The following is a 13136-nucleotide window of genomic DNA, read 5'->3' on the forward strand; positions in this document are numbered from 1 at the left end:
CTCCATTGCTTATCTACCGAGCAATGCTACTTTGAACAGCCATCTGCTTTATCCACCTTGACTCACCAATAGCAATTAATTTCACGTCTCATTTAGCTCATCAATGAGATGATGCCCCTGAGAACGCTTGTAAAACATAATCTGGACTTCTGATAAAATGACTGCCATCAGCCTCCACTGCCCTTAACAATGGCCCTTGTAGTTTACAGTGTTTGGGAAGAGAGGCAGCCAGAATGACAGGCACTCCTGCAGCTCTTGGTTATGACACCTTCTGAGGAATTATTTTTTCCTTCCTCCGAAGTGTCTGCAGCATATAGAGAACAGACTGCCTGGTTTCCAGGATGGTTCGGGAGCCACGAGGGCCCTTCCCTGGCCCCTTCCCCTCCAGCTATGGGACATGCATGGGTTTCAGAGAGTTGGCCACGGGAGCAGGAATGTTAGAAGTGCCGCCTGACACATCTTCCATCAACTTCCTTGAAAAGATGGATTCCAGAAAGGCAGGCTGCCCTCATCACCTGACCTCATCAGCCCAGCCACTTCGGGTCTTTATCTTTTCATTGATCTCAACCCTGACTGATGCCCGTCCCTTGAACGCCCATTACAACAGGCCACACATTCCTCGTCCTACTGCACAGACTCCATTTGTCACTAAAGAATGGACAGAACTGTGTGCAGGGGGGAGGGGTGTTTGGAAGCAACTTCACCTCGTAAATTCTGACTGGGTCCATCTCAGCCAACTTTCCTTTTCCTCCACTGAACATTTCTGATCTGGGTCTCCTGAAAGCCAAGCCAGGCAAATAAAAACTCTGAAGTCAGATAGCCCAGATTTAGCGTTTATTCTATAGCATAAAGCCCTGTGTGTCAGGCCCTTGTTCCATGCAGCATCAGAGTGAACACCACTAAAGACCGCTGTCAGAATAACTGCAGGATCTTAGGCAAACGCTTTTTGCCTTGCTGCGACCGTTTCCTCGTCTGGGAGAAGTGACAGCTACAAACGGTGCGTAGGAAGGAAGCACACAGTGGGCCGGGCTCAAGCCTTACTTCTCTCTCATCGCAAACTGTGAGTCCTCGGCATGCTACCTAATTATTGCACAGTTCAGAGCTATAAACTGCAAATAAACATATGAATCTTTCAAGGAAGTTGGGTGGAATAGAGGTAATACCTGGAGAGTACCTTCTGTACACTGTGAAGATGTGTTACTCGCATGGTTACTAAAAAGCTGATTGGCCAATGGCTAGGCAGAGAGAATGCTGGGGAGAAGGGCAGAGTCAGAGGAGAAACCGTGAGATGCAGAGCAAGCAAGATGGGAAGTGCGTAGATGATTTAAACGAGCCTCGGGGCAGCACACAGACGAATAGAAATGGGTTAAAATAAGCCATGAGAGCTAGCTAAAAACAAGCTTAAGCTAGCGGCTGAGCATCTATAATTAATCATAAGCCTCTGTGTGGTTATTTGGGAGCGACTGCAGGAACACAGAGAAACTCCACCTAGTACCGAACCTGAAAAATGTGACCTTCACTGACAGAGTGACCACCATTCAAGGTTTCCATTGTAGCAATACAGATCAGTATCAGGAGACATCACCCTCTTCAAAAAGCGACAGAGGCAATCACCAGCCAAAGCTGCCTAGGCAGCCACTGAGGCAGGCAGTGTGGGCACAAGTGATGAGCTGTACCAGTGAGATCAGAACCGCAGGCCCATAAGCAGCCTTACACACTCTTCAAACACTGCCTTCTGCCCTCCCCAGCCTGTTCCCCACCCTGGCTCAGAGTTTGATATGCCTCTCAAGTTGAGTTCACAGATAGACACCCAGCTCTGAGTTTCTGTCCCCTCCCTCCCTCTCAGCTTTCTCTGGTCCTTTACTACCTCAAAGTAGCTATGTCACATGACTCTTGCTGCCCAAAGTGCATAGTGAATCTCTGATATCTCCCAAACAGAGTTCAACTTAAGAGCAATCATGAGGGCTTCTAGAATTTTCGACAATTCATCCTGGTTAGCGATCATAACAAAGTAGGAGCTGGAGGCTCCAAACTAGGTGGCATACACTCTCATTCAAGGGGCTGGAGAGATGACTCAATAGTTAAGAGCACTCCCTGCTCTTCCAGAGGCCCTGGGTTCAATTCCCAGAAACCACACGGCAGCTCACAACTGTCTGTAACTCCGGTTCCAGGGTATCTGGTGCCCATAGCGAGACATCACTTCACATAAAAATAAATAAACACACCCTCTCACCCAAGTTTGCCCCGTGTGTGCCTCAGGATCACAGAGAAAATTTCCAGGAAACGAGGAGTTGAGGACTAGTCAGATGGCCTAGTGGGTAAAGACCCTTGCCACTAAGGAAGTTTGATACCCAGGACCCACATGGTGGGAGTAAAGAAGAGTGTTGAAAGCATAAGAATCACAAAATACGAAAAAAAAAAGAGAGAGAGAGAGAGAGAGAGAGAGAGAGAGAGAGAGAGAGAGAGAGAGAGAGAGAGAGAAGTGTGAGAGGGGGGAAGAAGGAGGGAACGGAGGGAAGGAGGGAGAGAGAGAAGGAGAGAATAAGGGCTTAACAGTCCTCAGGAACTACAAGACAAAGCATGGCTCTCGGCACATCCACAAGGGATTTTAGTCTTTTCCCACAGCAACCTCCCTGAAGGAGAGCCTCTTACCATCTAGGCTTTGTAGAAAAGAGACAGAGCCATGACCAAGCAACACAGGCCGCCTCCGAGCTGCCTATTTGTTCACTAGGGATACTGAGCAGACTCCCCGGGAAGTGTGAGATTCAAGGCTTTCCCACACCACTGAGGCTATGGTGGTCAGTAGTCCTATGTGTAGCCTCATCATACTTGTTTAGAGGAAAGCCATAGAGACTAGCGTGGTGCCTGGAAACAGCCTAGATTCCAGCTATGGAACCATTACATCGCAACTGAGTCCTAGTTGCTCTGGGTGGGACAGGTGTTAGTATTTAGGCATCTGCACTGGCCTGCCCTTAGGTCCTCAGCTGCAGCCACTAAGCACCTCATGTTCACATTTTTCTGTTCCGTTTAAAAGGCAGGCTTTGCCCACCTCCCTTCTTTTTCCCTTCTCTCTCTCTCTCCTATCACTCTTGTCCTCAGGAACTGGTCTCTGCACCCCTCTGCCCCTTCTCTCTCCTCTTCCCATAAACCTCCTACGTGAGCCTTCTTGCACTGAATTTTTAAAATTACATCAGTTCCCTGACGGGGAAAGGCTCTCCTGGCACTTCCTCCTGCCCGCTGGCAGTCTGAGGCACACTGAGACTGGAACACAGTTCACATACGACAGCCTCGCTTCTCCAACTAACGGATCACTGAGTCCCTCCGGCTAACATCAGCAGGATTAGTGAGCCTCCTCTTCTCCACCGCTGGCCGTTTTCCGCAAGTGAGGACTTCTTTCTGCAATGTGGTTTCTTGCCTTTTGGCCTCCTTAAGCCCTGGTGCCAGGTAACCATAGTTCTCTCAGGTTCCAAGCCCTTGGCCCCTGCTGTGTTTGCCAAATCACTGAGTAGCTTCTGTCTTCTTGAATTGGACCCTGTCTGAATTCCTGGGATGCTGGGAATTATAGAGCCTTGGGTCTCACTCATTTGCCTCACTCGTGGGAACTTTGGCATCATCTATACTGCCAACTCTTGACGCAGTGCCTGATTTAAGGACTTCTAAACTCGTCGGCTTTTACAGTCAGATCTGGTCCAAATATCCCTTAGATGTTGCTTTCTGATCCGCTCTCTTCCACCTGCAACAAATCTGCCTTCTCGTTCGTTGATGACTTTGCATTCCATTCAATACCAACAACCGGGTCTCTAGCAGGGCTATCCGCCTCTGACCATTTCCCTGTACGTGAGGCTTCCTTTCTTAAGCACATGCCCTGAGGTCAGCATGAAGCAGTCTCAAGAACAAGGCATCCTCATACCTGCCTCACCTGCTACCCCTTTTTATAATAAACAAAAGGAGGAATGGTAGTATTCAGGCATCTGTACTGGCCTGCCCTTAGGGTCCTGACAGGATACACCCTCTGCTGCAGCCACTAAGAGCACCTCCGTGCACATCCGCTATGTTCCCTTTCAAAAGGTGACTTTGCTCAACTCCTATTTCTCTTCTCTGTTTCTCTTCTCCTCTCCTCTCCCCTCCTCCCCCCCCCCTCCACTCTTGTCCCCAGGGACTGGTCTCAGCCCTTCTGTCTCCTCTTCCAATAAACCTCCTACGCGAGACTTCTTGCATGGAATGACTTCTCCTCGTGGCATTTTCTAAGTTACAAGAAGGCTTGCGCATTTCCTTAGCATCTCACAGACTGGAGGGTCAGCCTGTGATGCGCAATACTGAGAAGCTGAGTGCACTCGCATGAGGTGGAGCCTCGGGTCTCTAAGTCATTGCGGGATGCCCTCAGAGGAGGTTGCAGGACCCTAGTCTCTCTGGCTCCTCTTGCAATGTCATCTCTCCTTTCTTGACTGTGACATCATTTGCTGTTAACCCCTCACCAGGGGAAAAACAAAATTCCCTTCCATGGAAACAGGCGCTAAATGAACATGGTTTTCTCTATGAAATTAGCCGGTCACAGTATTTCACTACGATGATGCAATTCTCCAGCGTCCTTTTACTTTCATTTCTAATGATTCTTGCTGTGCGTTATGGGAATTCCCTAATGCCTTTTCCTTGGGGAAATTTTGGGAGGGCTTTTCTGAAGAATAAAATGCCTACAATGGTAGCCTCTCTAAACAATATAATTCTTTGAAAAGAAATCCCAGCCACTGTGAAACACGAGAACCCTGCCTACTCCCATACAAGTTAACACCAAGCTGCTAGGAAATTTAACATATGCTCGGTATTTGCTAATCAAGATTTATAAATTCCTGAGTTCTGCTCAGGTTCACAGTAACATTTGTCTAGCTTTGTCTTTGTTCACCTTTAAGCTGTTCTAGAACGAAGTGTCTGGTCCTGGGGAACCTGCCTGGCTCCATTTTGAAGGCAGGAGCAATTACGCTGTATTTTTAAAAATAAGTTTCCATTCACTGTGAGAGCTGGGTTGCTCTCTCTTTCCTGGAACCCGCCCTTCCCCAATCCATGACCTTGATTCCTTTTTGAGGCTACCCTCACCCTCCCTGACCCTCTGTGTCCCCCCCTCCCTAATCATGTGGTAACCACATGATTATTTTTTAAAGATTATTTTATTTCCTTATTGCTCCGTTGTCTCCCTTCTGTACAACTACTAGTGATTTTACTTCTTAAAAAGAACCCAAGAGTTGGATTTGGGACTGCTCTCTCTAACTCAGGAGGCAGTCACTGGCCAGCTCTTGAGTGCATCCCAATAAAAAAACCAATCTTGCTTCTTCTAATTTGACTCAAATGGTTTTATTCTTACCATTGGGATTAACAAACCCTCAAGAAAGTCCTTGTCCTAAGGTCAGGCATTTAGACAAGTCCCCATTTCATCAAGGGCTTGAAGAAAGTTCCTGCTTGCTAAAAAAGAGAAACAAATTCTTACCTTTGGCAAGAGGAACTTGTGGCCCTTCCATTACTATAACAGGTGCCTATTGTCAAGGTCAGGGCTAGCTTCCTCAACCCCTGACCTCAAGTCACAGCCCAGCTCACCTTTCTCCCGTTTAATCCTATGTGTAACTATAGAGTTTAAAGGGTATATTCTTTTTTCAAAAGAGTGCCATCCCGATTTACCCTCTGATCGTGTCTCCTCCTGCCCTTCATAGACTCCACACATCTTCTTGGGAATCCAAACCCCGCCGAAGCAGGTACATCACAATAAAGCTACGTCTGCTGCCTAGCTTCAACTAAAGCAGGCCTCCCTATTATGCATTCCCCGAAGGCATTGTTTCTCAACTCATAGAGTTACACGGATCAGAAAAGGAAGACTGTAAATTTCATGATGGTAAAAATCATTCCTGATAAGCGCATTACGATCTCTGCATTTACTGAGTGAATCAAAGAAAAAAAAAAAAAAAAAAAAACAGGGCCACATTACTCACGCAGCCATGCGCACACAGCATGACTCCCGGAAAACAGAGCAGCTGAGGAACGTGAGCTTGGAATCGCAGGTGGGTGGGGCCCCTGTGTGAAATGAACGCCTCAGCAGCGGACCCTGTCAAGGCATACCGTCACGCAAACATACCACATGCAACAGAGTCGGCGGAAGAGTAATTTTTAAAAGCACAGCTAATGGTGGAAAGGCAGTGACAGGGGCGTCATAGCTGCTCCGGCTGTGGGGACAGCCTGCTGCGGGTTCCCTTTGGCTGGGGGTGGAACCTCACAAATCTGCAGCTCCTCCCTGATAACTGGTCACGTGGCTACCCTTAATAAAGCTGGTGGCTAAGACACCAGACCTGCCCTTAGCCAATAGGGCGCCTGCTCAAGTGTTGTGTTTCCATTTACTTGTCTGCTGGCAGAAATTAGAAAGGTCCAGTATAAGTTTGGGATTTGGTTTTGTCGCCTTGTTTCCCACAGGTATGCTAGGAAGATCCAATGACTGTTTACAAGCCAAGATCAGTGATGCCAGCACAGGCCATTATCCGATGATCAACAAAATAATGGGGGGCCAAGGACAAGAAAGCCGAAGGACACAAAGTCTGAAGGCACAAAGCCAAAAGGGGGGGGGGAGGGGAGAGTCATAGCCCAAAAGGCACTAAGCCGGAAAGGGCCATAGTCTTAAAGGCCCTTCGTCCGAGAAGCGAAGGCACCGCTCATGGGGGCACTAGGCCCGAAAGCTGATTGCTGGCCAAATGGACGCTGTAACCCTGAAAGCAGTGACGGAGAGGGGGGCGGGGCAACTCACCATTACAGCTGGTGCTGTGCGAAGCAATCCAGCAGCTGGGTGGATGGAGAATGGGCGGTTGTGGAGGGTCATTCAGGGTCCCCCTGGGCCACGGGCCACCAACCTGCAGGCGAGAGCCTGGCCGAGTCTGGCACCAAATGTTCTGAGTACGGTGAGAGTTGGAACCCTCTGGGTCCCATGGCGAGTGAGGAACATGGGCAGGAGACAAATACACCATGCTGACTGAGCTTCAGTGGGAAGGGGCAAGGGAAGAGGGAAAGAAGAGAGAGTCAGAGAGAAACGGAACTCTGCCTTCTCAGAGAAAATGGCAGAAAGGAAGAGAGCGGGAGTGGGTGGAGCTTGTCTCTTAAAGGGGCAGGGTACTGTCCGCCATGCATGCAGGCTTGACGCAGGGTATGATAGAATGTGCCAGGTCCCCAGGAGGGACGCTAACAGTGAGATCATTCCCTGTGAGCTGGGGTAGAGGTGGGACTTGAATTCAGACCTTTGACGATTAAACCTTTGCCTCCTCGGGAGAACGTAACGAATCTTATCCTAGACTTACCGCTACTTGACCTGACACATCCTGGCCAGCAGGTCCTGAGTTCATTCAAAGAAACACACAAAACATATTTCTCCTGAGTGTTAAGGTGATAATGATAATGTCATAATCATAGGGAGAGAACAGGTGCTTTAAGGTTTATGTAAAGACAAATGTGAGGAGCTAAGGATGTCTTAGGGTGTAAGGAGGTGATCTAAGGTGTGCAAATACATGTCATCAGATTTCTCATTACGCTGCTGTTCATAGTCTTAACAGTAATCAATAAAATTCTAATAAGCCATCAATCTAGCTCTGGCAGAGTACTACCACTGCAAGATGGAGATTTTTAATTCTCTTTGGCCGTTTTCTCACTATAGACGAAAAGATCATTTTCATTGTACAAAATGCATTTGTCACCATCGTTTCTGATATGAGTGCACTGCCGTTTGTACAACACAACTCTCAGCACAGATTCTAAGTAGTGGAAATGTGAATGTATCGAAAACATTTTTTTTCCACAAGCTCAAAGAATCCTAGTAAGCTCCAGGGAGCTGACTTGGAAGATTCACTTTGAACAGGTCAGGTGTGCCTCTCCCTCAATTACCAGGTCCTAAGCAGCCCTAGTCTCCCCCACTTTCCCCTGATCCTGACACCTTCCCCCTCAATCACGAGGACCTAAAGAAAAAAAATTTCCCTAAGCTTAACCCTGTCCACTGCTCTGCCAGCACCACACCAAGTTCAAGAGACGCCTAACAGGTCCACAGAGCCTGGACATCAGTGAAACAACCAGCTACCCTAGGATGTGGCCAGCATCCCAGATTTCTCAGGTCCCCCAAAAGATAGTCGACACCCCCCAGGTCAGCAGGGACAGTGACAAAATATCCCGACCAAAGTCCACTCAGACAATGAAAGGTTTGTTTAGCTCGCTACTCCAAGCCCCAGTCCATTACTGAGGGAAGTCAAGGTAGGAACTTGACAGTCTTATTTGCCACTAGGTTAGAGTTCATTATACGGGGAAGCCAAGGCAGGAACTGGGATGCTATTCACTGGCTTCTTCTCCATGGTCTGGTCAACCTGCTTTCTTATACAACACTGAACCACCTATCTAGGAGCGACACCACCCATAGTGGGCTAGGCTCTCTCAATCATTAATCAAGAAAATGCCCAACAGACGTCATACAGCAATCTGATAGAGACATATTTTTTCAGCTGAGGTACCTATCTCTTCTTAGATGGCTCTAATGTGTTGAGTTGAAAAAAAAAAAACCAACACAGACAAGCAGGAACCATGGCAAATCCTGTTTATTAGCTGGATGGCTGGCAGGATTATACTCAGCTAGCCTACTTACTTGCTTGCTTGCTTGCTTTTAGACTTATATTTATTTTATGTGTATGAATATTTTGCCTACATGTATGTATGTGCACCATGTTTATGCCTGGTTCCCACAGAAGTCATGAGTGATCAGATTCCCTGGAACTGGAGTGAGACAGTTGTTAGCCACCACGTAGGTCCTAAGAACTGAACCACAAGCACAGAAAATATATTTAACAAAATCGTAGAAGAAAACTTTCCCAACCTAAGGAAAGATATGCCTATGAAGATACAAGAAGCTTATAGAACACCAAATAGATTGTATCAAAAAAAAGTCCCCTTGCCACATAATAATCAAAACACTAAACATACAGAATAAAGAAAGAATATTAAGAGCTGCAAAGGAAAAAGGCCAAGAAACATATAAAGGCAAACCTATCAGAATTACACCTGACTTCCCAATGGAAACAATGAAAGCCAGGTCCTGGTCAAGTATTATGCAGACATTAAGAGACCATGGATGCCAGCCCAGACTACTATACCCAGCAAAATTTCAGTCACCATAGAAAGACAAACAAGATAGTCCATGACAAAACCAGATTTAACAAATACCTAGTCACAAACCCAACCCTACACAAAGTACTAGAAGGAAAACTCCAACCCAAGGAAGTTGTCTACACCAACAAAAACACAGACAATTGATGATCTCACAGCAGCAAATCCCAAAGGGAAAAACACACAAAATAGCATCACCAACAATGAAAACTAAATTAACAAGAGATAGCAATCACTGATCATTAGTATCCCTTAATATAAATGAACTCACCTCACCTATAAAAAGACACAGGCTAACAGATTGGATATGAAAACAGAATCCATCCTTCTGCTGCATACAAGAAACACACCTCAACCTCAAAGACAGACATTGCCTCAGAGTAATTGGTTGAGAAAAAAAAATTCCAATCAAATGGACCTAAGAAACAAGCAGGTCATCTATCCTAATATCTAACAAAATAGACTTCAAACTAAAATTAATCAAAAGAGATAAAGAAGGACATTTCATATTAGTCAAAGGAAAAATCCATCAAGAGAAAATCTCAGTGCACAACATCTATGCCCTGATTACAAGGGCACCCTCATATGTAAAAGAAACACTTCTAAAGTTTAAACCACACATTAAACCCCACACACTAATAATAGTGGGAGACTTCAATACTCTACTCTCACCACTGGACAGGTCAGTCAGACAAAAAAAAAATCAACAGAGAAATAAGGAAACTAACAGATGTTATGACTTAACAGACATCTATAGAACATTCCATGCAAACATAAAAGAATATACCTTCTTCTCAACACCTCATGGAACCTTTTCAAAAATTGACCACATACTGGGGAACAAAACAAACCTCAACAGATAGAACAAAATTGGAATAACCCCATGTATCTTGTCAGATCACCATGGCTTAAAATTAGAATTCAACATCAACACTAATTCCAGAAAGCCCACAAACACATGGAAATTAAACAATGCTCATCTGAAACATCAATTGGTCAAGGAAGAAATAAAGGGAGAAATTGAAGACTTTCTAAAATTCAATGAAAATGACCTCACAACATACCCAAATTTATAGGACACAATGAAAGCAGTGTTAAGGGCAAAGATCATAGCATTGAATGCCTACCTAAAGAAACTGGAAAAATCTGACACTAGTGAATTATCAGAACATTTAAAAACTGTAGAACAAAAAGAAGCAAACTCACCCAAGAGAACTAGACGGCAGGAAATAAATTGAGAGCTGAAATCAATAAAATAGAAACAAAGAAAACAATACAAAGAATCAATGAGACAAAGAGTTGGTTCTTTGAGAAAATTAACAAAATAGACAAACCTTTACCCAAACTAACCAAAAAGCAGAGAATATCCAAATTAACAAGATCAAAAATGAAAAGGGGGACATAACAACAGACACGGAGGAAATTCAGAGAATCATTAGATCATATTTTGAAAACCTGTACTCCACAAAATAGGAAAACTTAAAGGAAACGGACAACTTTCTGGATAAATATCACTTACCAAAATTAAATCAAGACCAGATAAGCAAATTAAACAGACCTATAACTGCTAAGGAAATAGAAAGAGTCATCAAAATCTCCCAACCAAAAAAGCCCAGGACCAGATGGTTTCAGCTCAGAATTCTATAAGATTTTTCAAAGAACTAATAGCAATACTCCTCAAATTATTCCACACAATAGAAACAGAAGGAACATTGCCTAACGCTTTTTCTGAGGCTACAATTACCCTAATACCCAAACCACATAAAGACATTACTAAGAAAGAGAATTACAGACCAATCTCACTCATAAACATTGATGTAAAAATACTCAATAAAATACTGGCAAATCGAATCCAAAAACACATCAAAAACATCATCCACCATGACCAAGTCGGCTTCATCCTAGAGATGCAGGTATGGTTCAACATACGAAAATCTGTCAACATAATCCACCATATAAACAAACTGAAAATAAAAACCATCATTAGCTGCTGAAAAAGCTTTTGACAAAATACAACATCCCTTCATGATAAAGGTCTTGGAGAGAGTAGGGATATAAGGAACATACCTAACCATTATACAGGCAATATACAGCAAGCCAACAGCCAACATCAAACTAAATGGAGAGAAACTCCCAGCCATCCCACTGAAATCAGGAACAAAATAAGATTGTCCACTCTCTCCATATCTATTCAATATAGTTCTTGAGGTCCTAGTTAGAGCAATAAGACAACAAAAGGAGATCAAGGGGATACAAATCAGAAAAGAAATCAAACTCTCACTATTTGCTGATGATATGATAGTTTACATAAGCGATCCCCAAAAATTCTACCAAGGAACTTTTACAACTCATAAATACTTTCAGTAATGTAGCATGATACAAGATTAACTCAAAAAAAAATTAGTAGCCCTCCTTTACACAGATGATAAATGGGATGAGAAAGAAATCAGAGAAGCATCACCCTTTACAAAGCCACAAATAGCATAAAATATCTCAGAGTAACTCTAGCCAAACAAGTGGAAGACTTGTATGACAAGAACTTTAAATCTTTGAAGAAAGAAATTGAAGAAGACACCAGAAAGTGGAAAGATCTCCCATGCTCTTGGGTAGGTAGAATTAACATAGTAAAAATGGCAATCTTACCAAAAGCAATCTACAGATTCAATGCAATGCCCAGGAAAATTCTTCACAGACCTCGAAAGAACGGTATTCAACTTCATATGGAAAAGCAAAAAACTCAGAATAGCCAAGACAATCCTGTACAATAAAAAAACTTCTGGAGGCATCACAATTCCTGACTTCAAACTCTACTACAGAGCTACAGTACTGGAAACAGTCTGGTATTGGTATAAAAACAGACAGGAGGACCAATGGAACCAAATCAAAGACCCGGATATCAATTGACACACCTACAAACACCTGATTTTTGATAAAGAAGTAAAAAAATATCAAATAGAAAAAAGAAAGCATATTTAACAAATAGTGCTGGCATAACTGGTTATCAACAGGTAGGAGAATGCAAATAGATCCGTATCTATCACCATGCACAAAACTCAAGTCCAAATGGATCAAAGACTTCAATTCAACATTAAGCTAACCACACTGAAACTCATAGAAGAGAAAGTGGGAAGTACAGTTGAACGCATTGGCACAGGAGACCACTTCATAAATATAACCTCAGCAGCACAGACACTGAGAAAAACAATTAATAAATGGCACCTCCTGAAACTGAAAAAATTCTGTAAATCAAAGGACAAGACGGTCAACAAGACAAAAGGACAGCCTACAGAATGGGAAAAGATCTGCACCAACCCCACATCAGACAGAGGTCTGATCTCCAAAATATACAAAGAAATCAAGAAATTGGTCATCAAAAGAACAAATAATCCAATAAAAACATGGAATACAGACCTAAACAGAGAACTCTCAACAGAGGAATCTAAAATGGCTAAAAGACACTTAAGGAAATGTTCAACTTCCTTAGCAATCAGAAAAATGCAAATCAAAAGAACTCTGAGATTCCATCTTATAACTGTAAGAATGACCAAGATCAAAAACACTGATGACAACTTATGCTTGAGAGGTTGTGGGGTAAAGGGAACACTCCTGCATTGCTGGTGGGAGTGCAAGCTGGTACAGCTCCTTTGCATATCAGTATGGTGATTTCTCAGAAAATTAGGAAACAACCTTCCTCAACACCCAGCAATACCACTTATGGATATATACCCAAAGGATACTCAATTGTACCACAAGGACATGTTCTCATCCATGTTCATAGCAGCATTGTTTGTCATAGCCAGAACCTGGAAACAACCTAAATGCCCTTCGACCGAAGAATGGATAAGGAAAATGTTGTACATTTACACATGGAGTACTACACAGCAGAAAAAAAGATATCTTAAAATTTGCAGGCAAATGGACGAATCTAGAAAACATCACATTGAGTGAGGAACCCAGACACAGAAAGACAA

General features: G+C 43.9%; 2 long non-coding RNA genes across 2 annotated transcripts in view; one reads left to right on the forward strand and one right to left on the reverse strand.

The window, feature by feature from the left end:
- The window catches only part of LOC126498033 (uncharacterized), a 247134-nt gene extending 240065 nt beyond the window's left edge, over positions 1–7069 (reverse strand). Inside the window, exon 1 of the long non-coding RNA XR_007590749.1 lies at positions 6779–7069. This is a non-coding gene — a long non-coding RNA (uncharacterized lncRNA). The remainder of the gene's footprint in view (positions 1–6778) is intronic.
- LOC126498032 (uncharacterized) overlaps positions 1–13136 on the forward strand; it is a 505230-nt gene that overhangs the window by 333226 nt on the left and 158868 nt on the right. The gene's annotated exons all lie outside the window — the stretch shown is intronic.

The sequence above is a fragment of the Alexandromys fortis genome, unplaced genomic scaffold, assembly GCF_014885135.2.
Source record: "Alexandromys fortis isolate MF-2015 unplaced genomic scaffold, M_Fortis_MF-2015_v1.1 scaffold_13, whole genome shotgun sequence".
Classification (NCBI taxonomy): domain Eukaryota; kingdom Metazoa; phylum Chordata; class Mammalia; order Rodentia; family Cricetidae; genus Alexandromys; species Alexandromys fortis.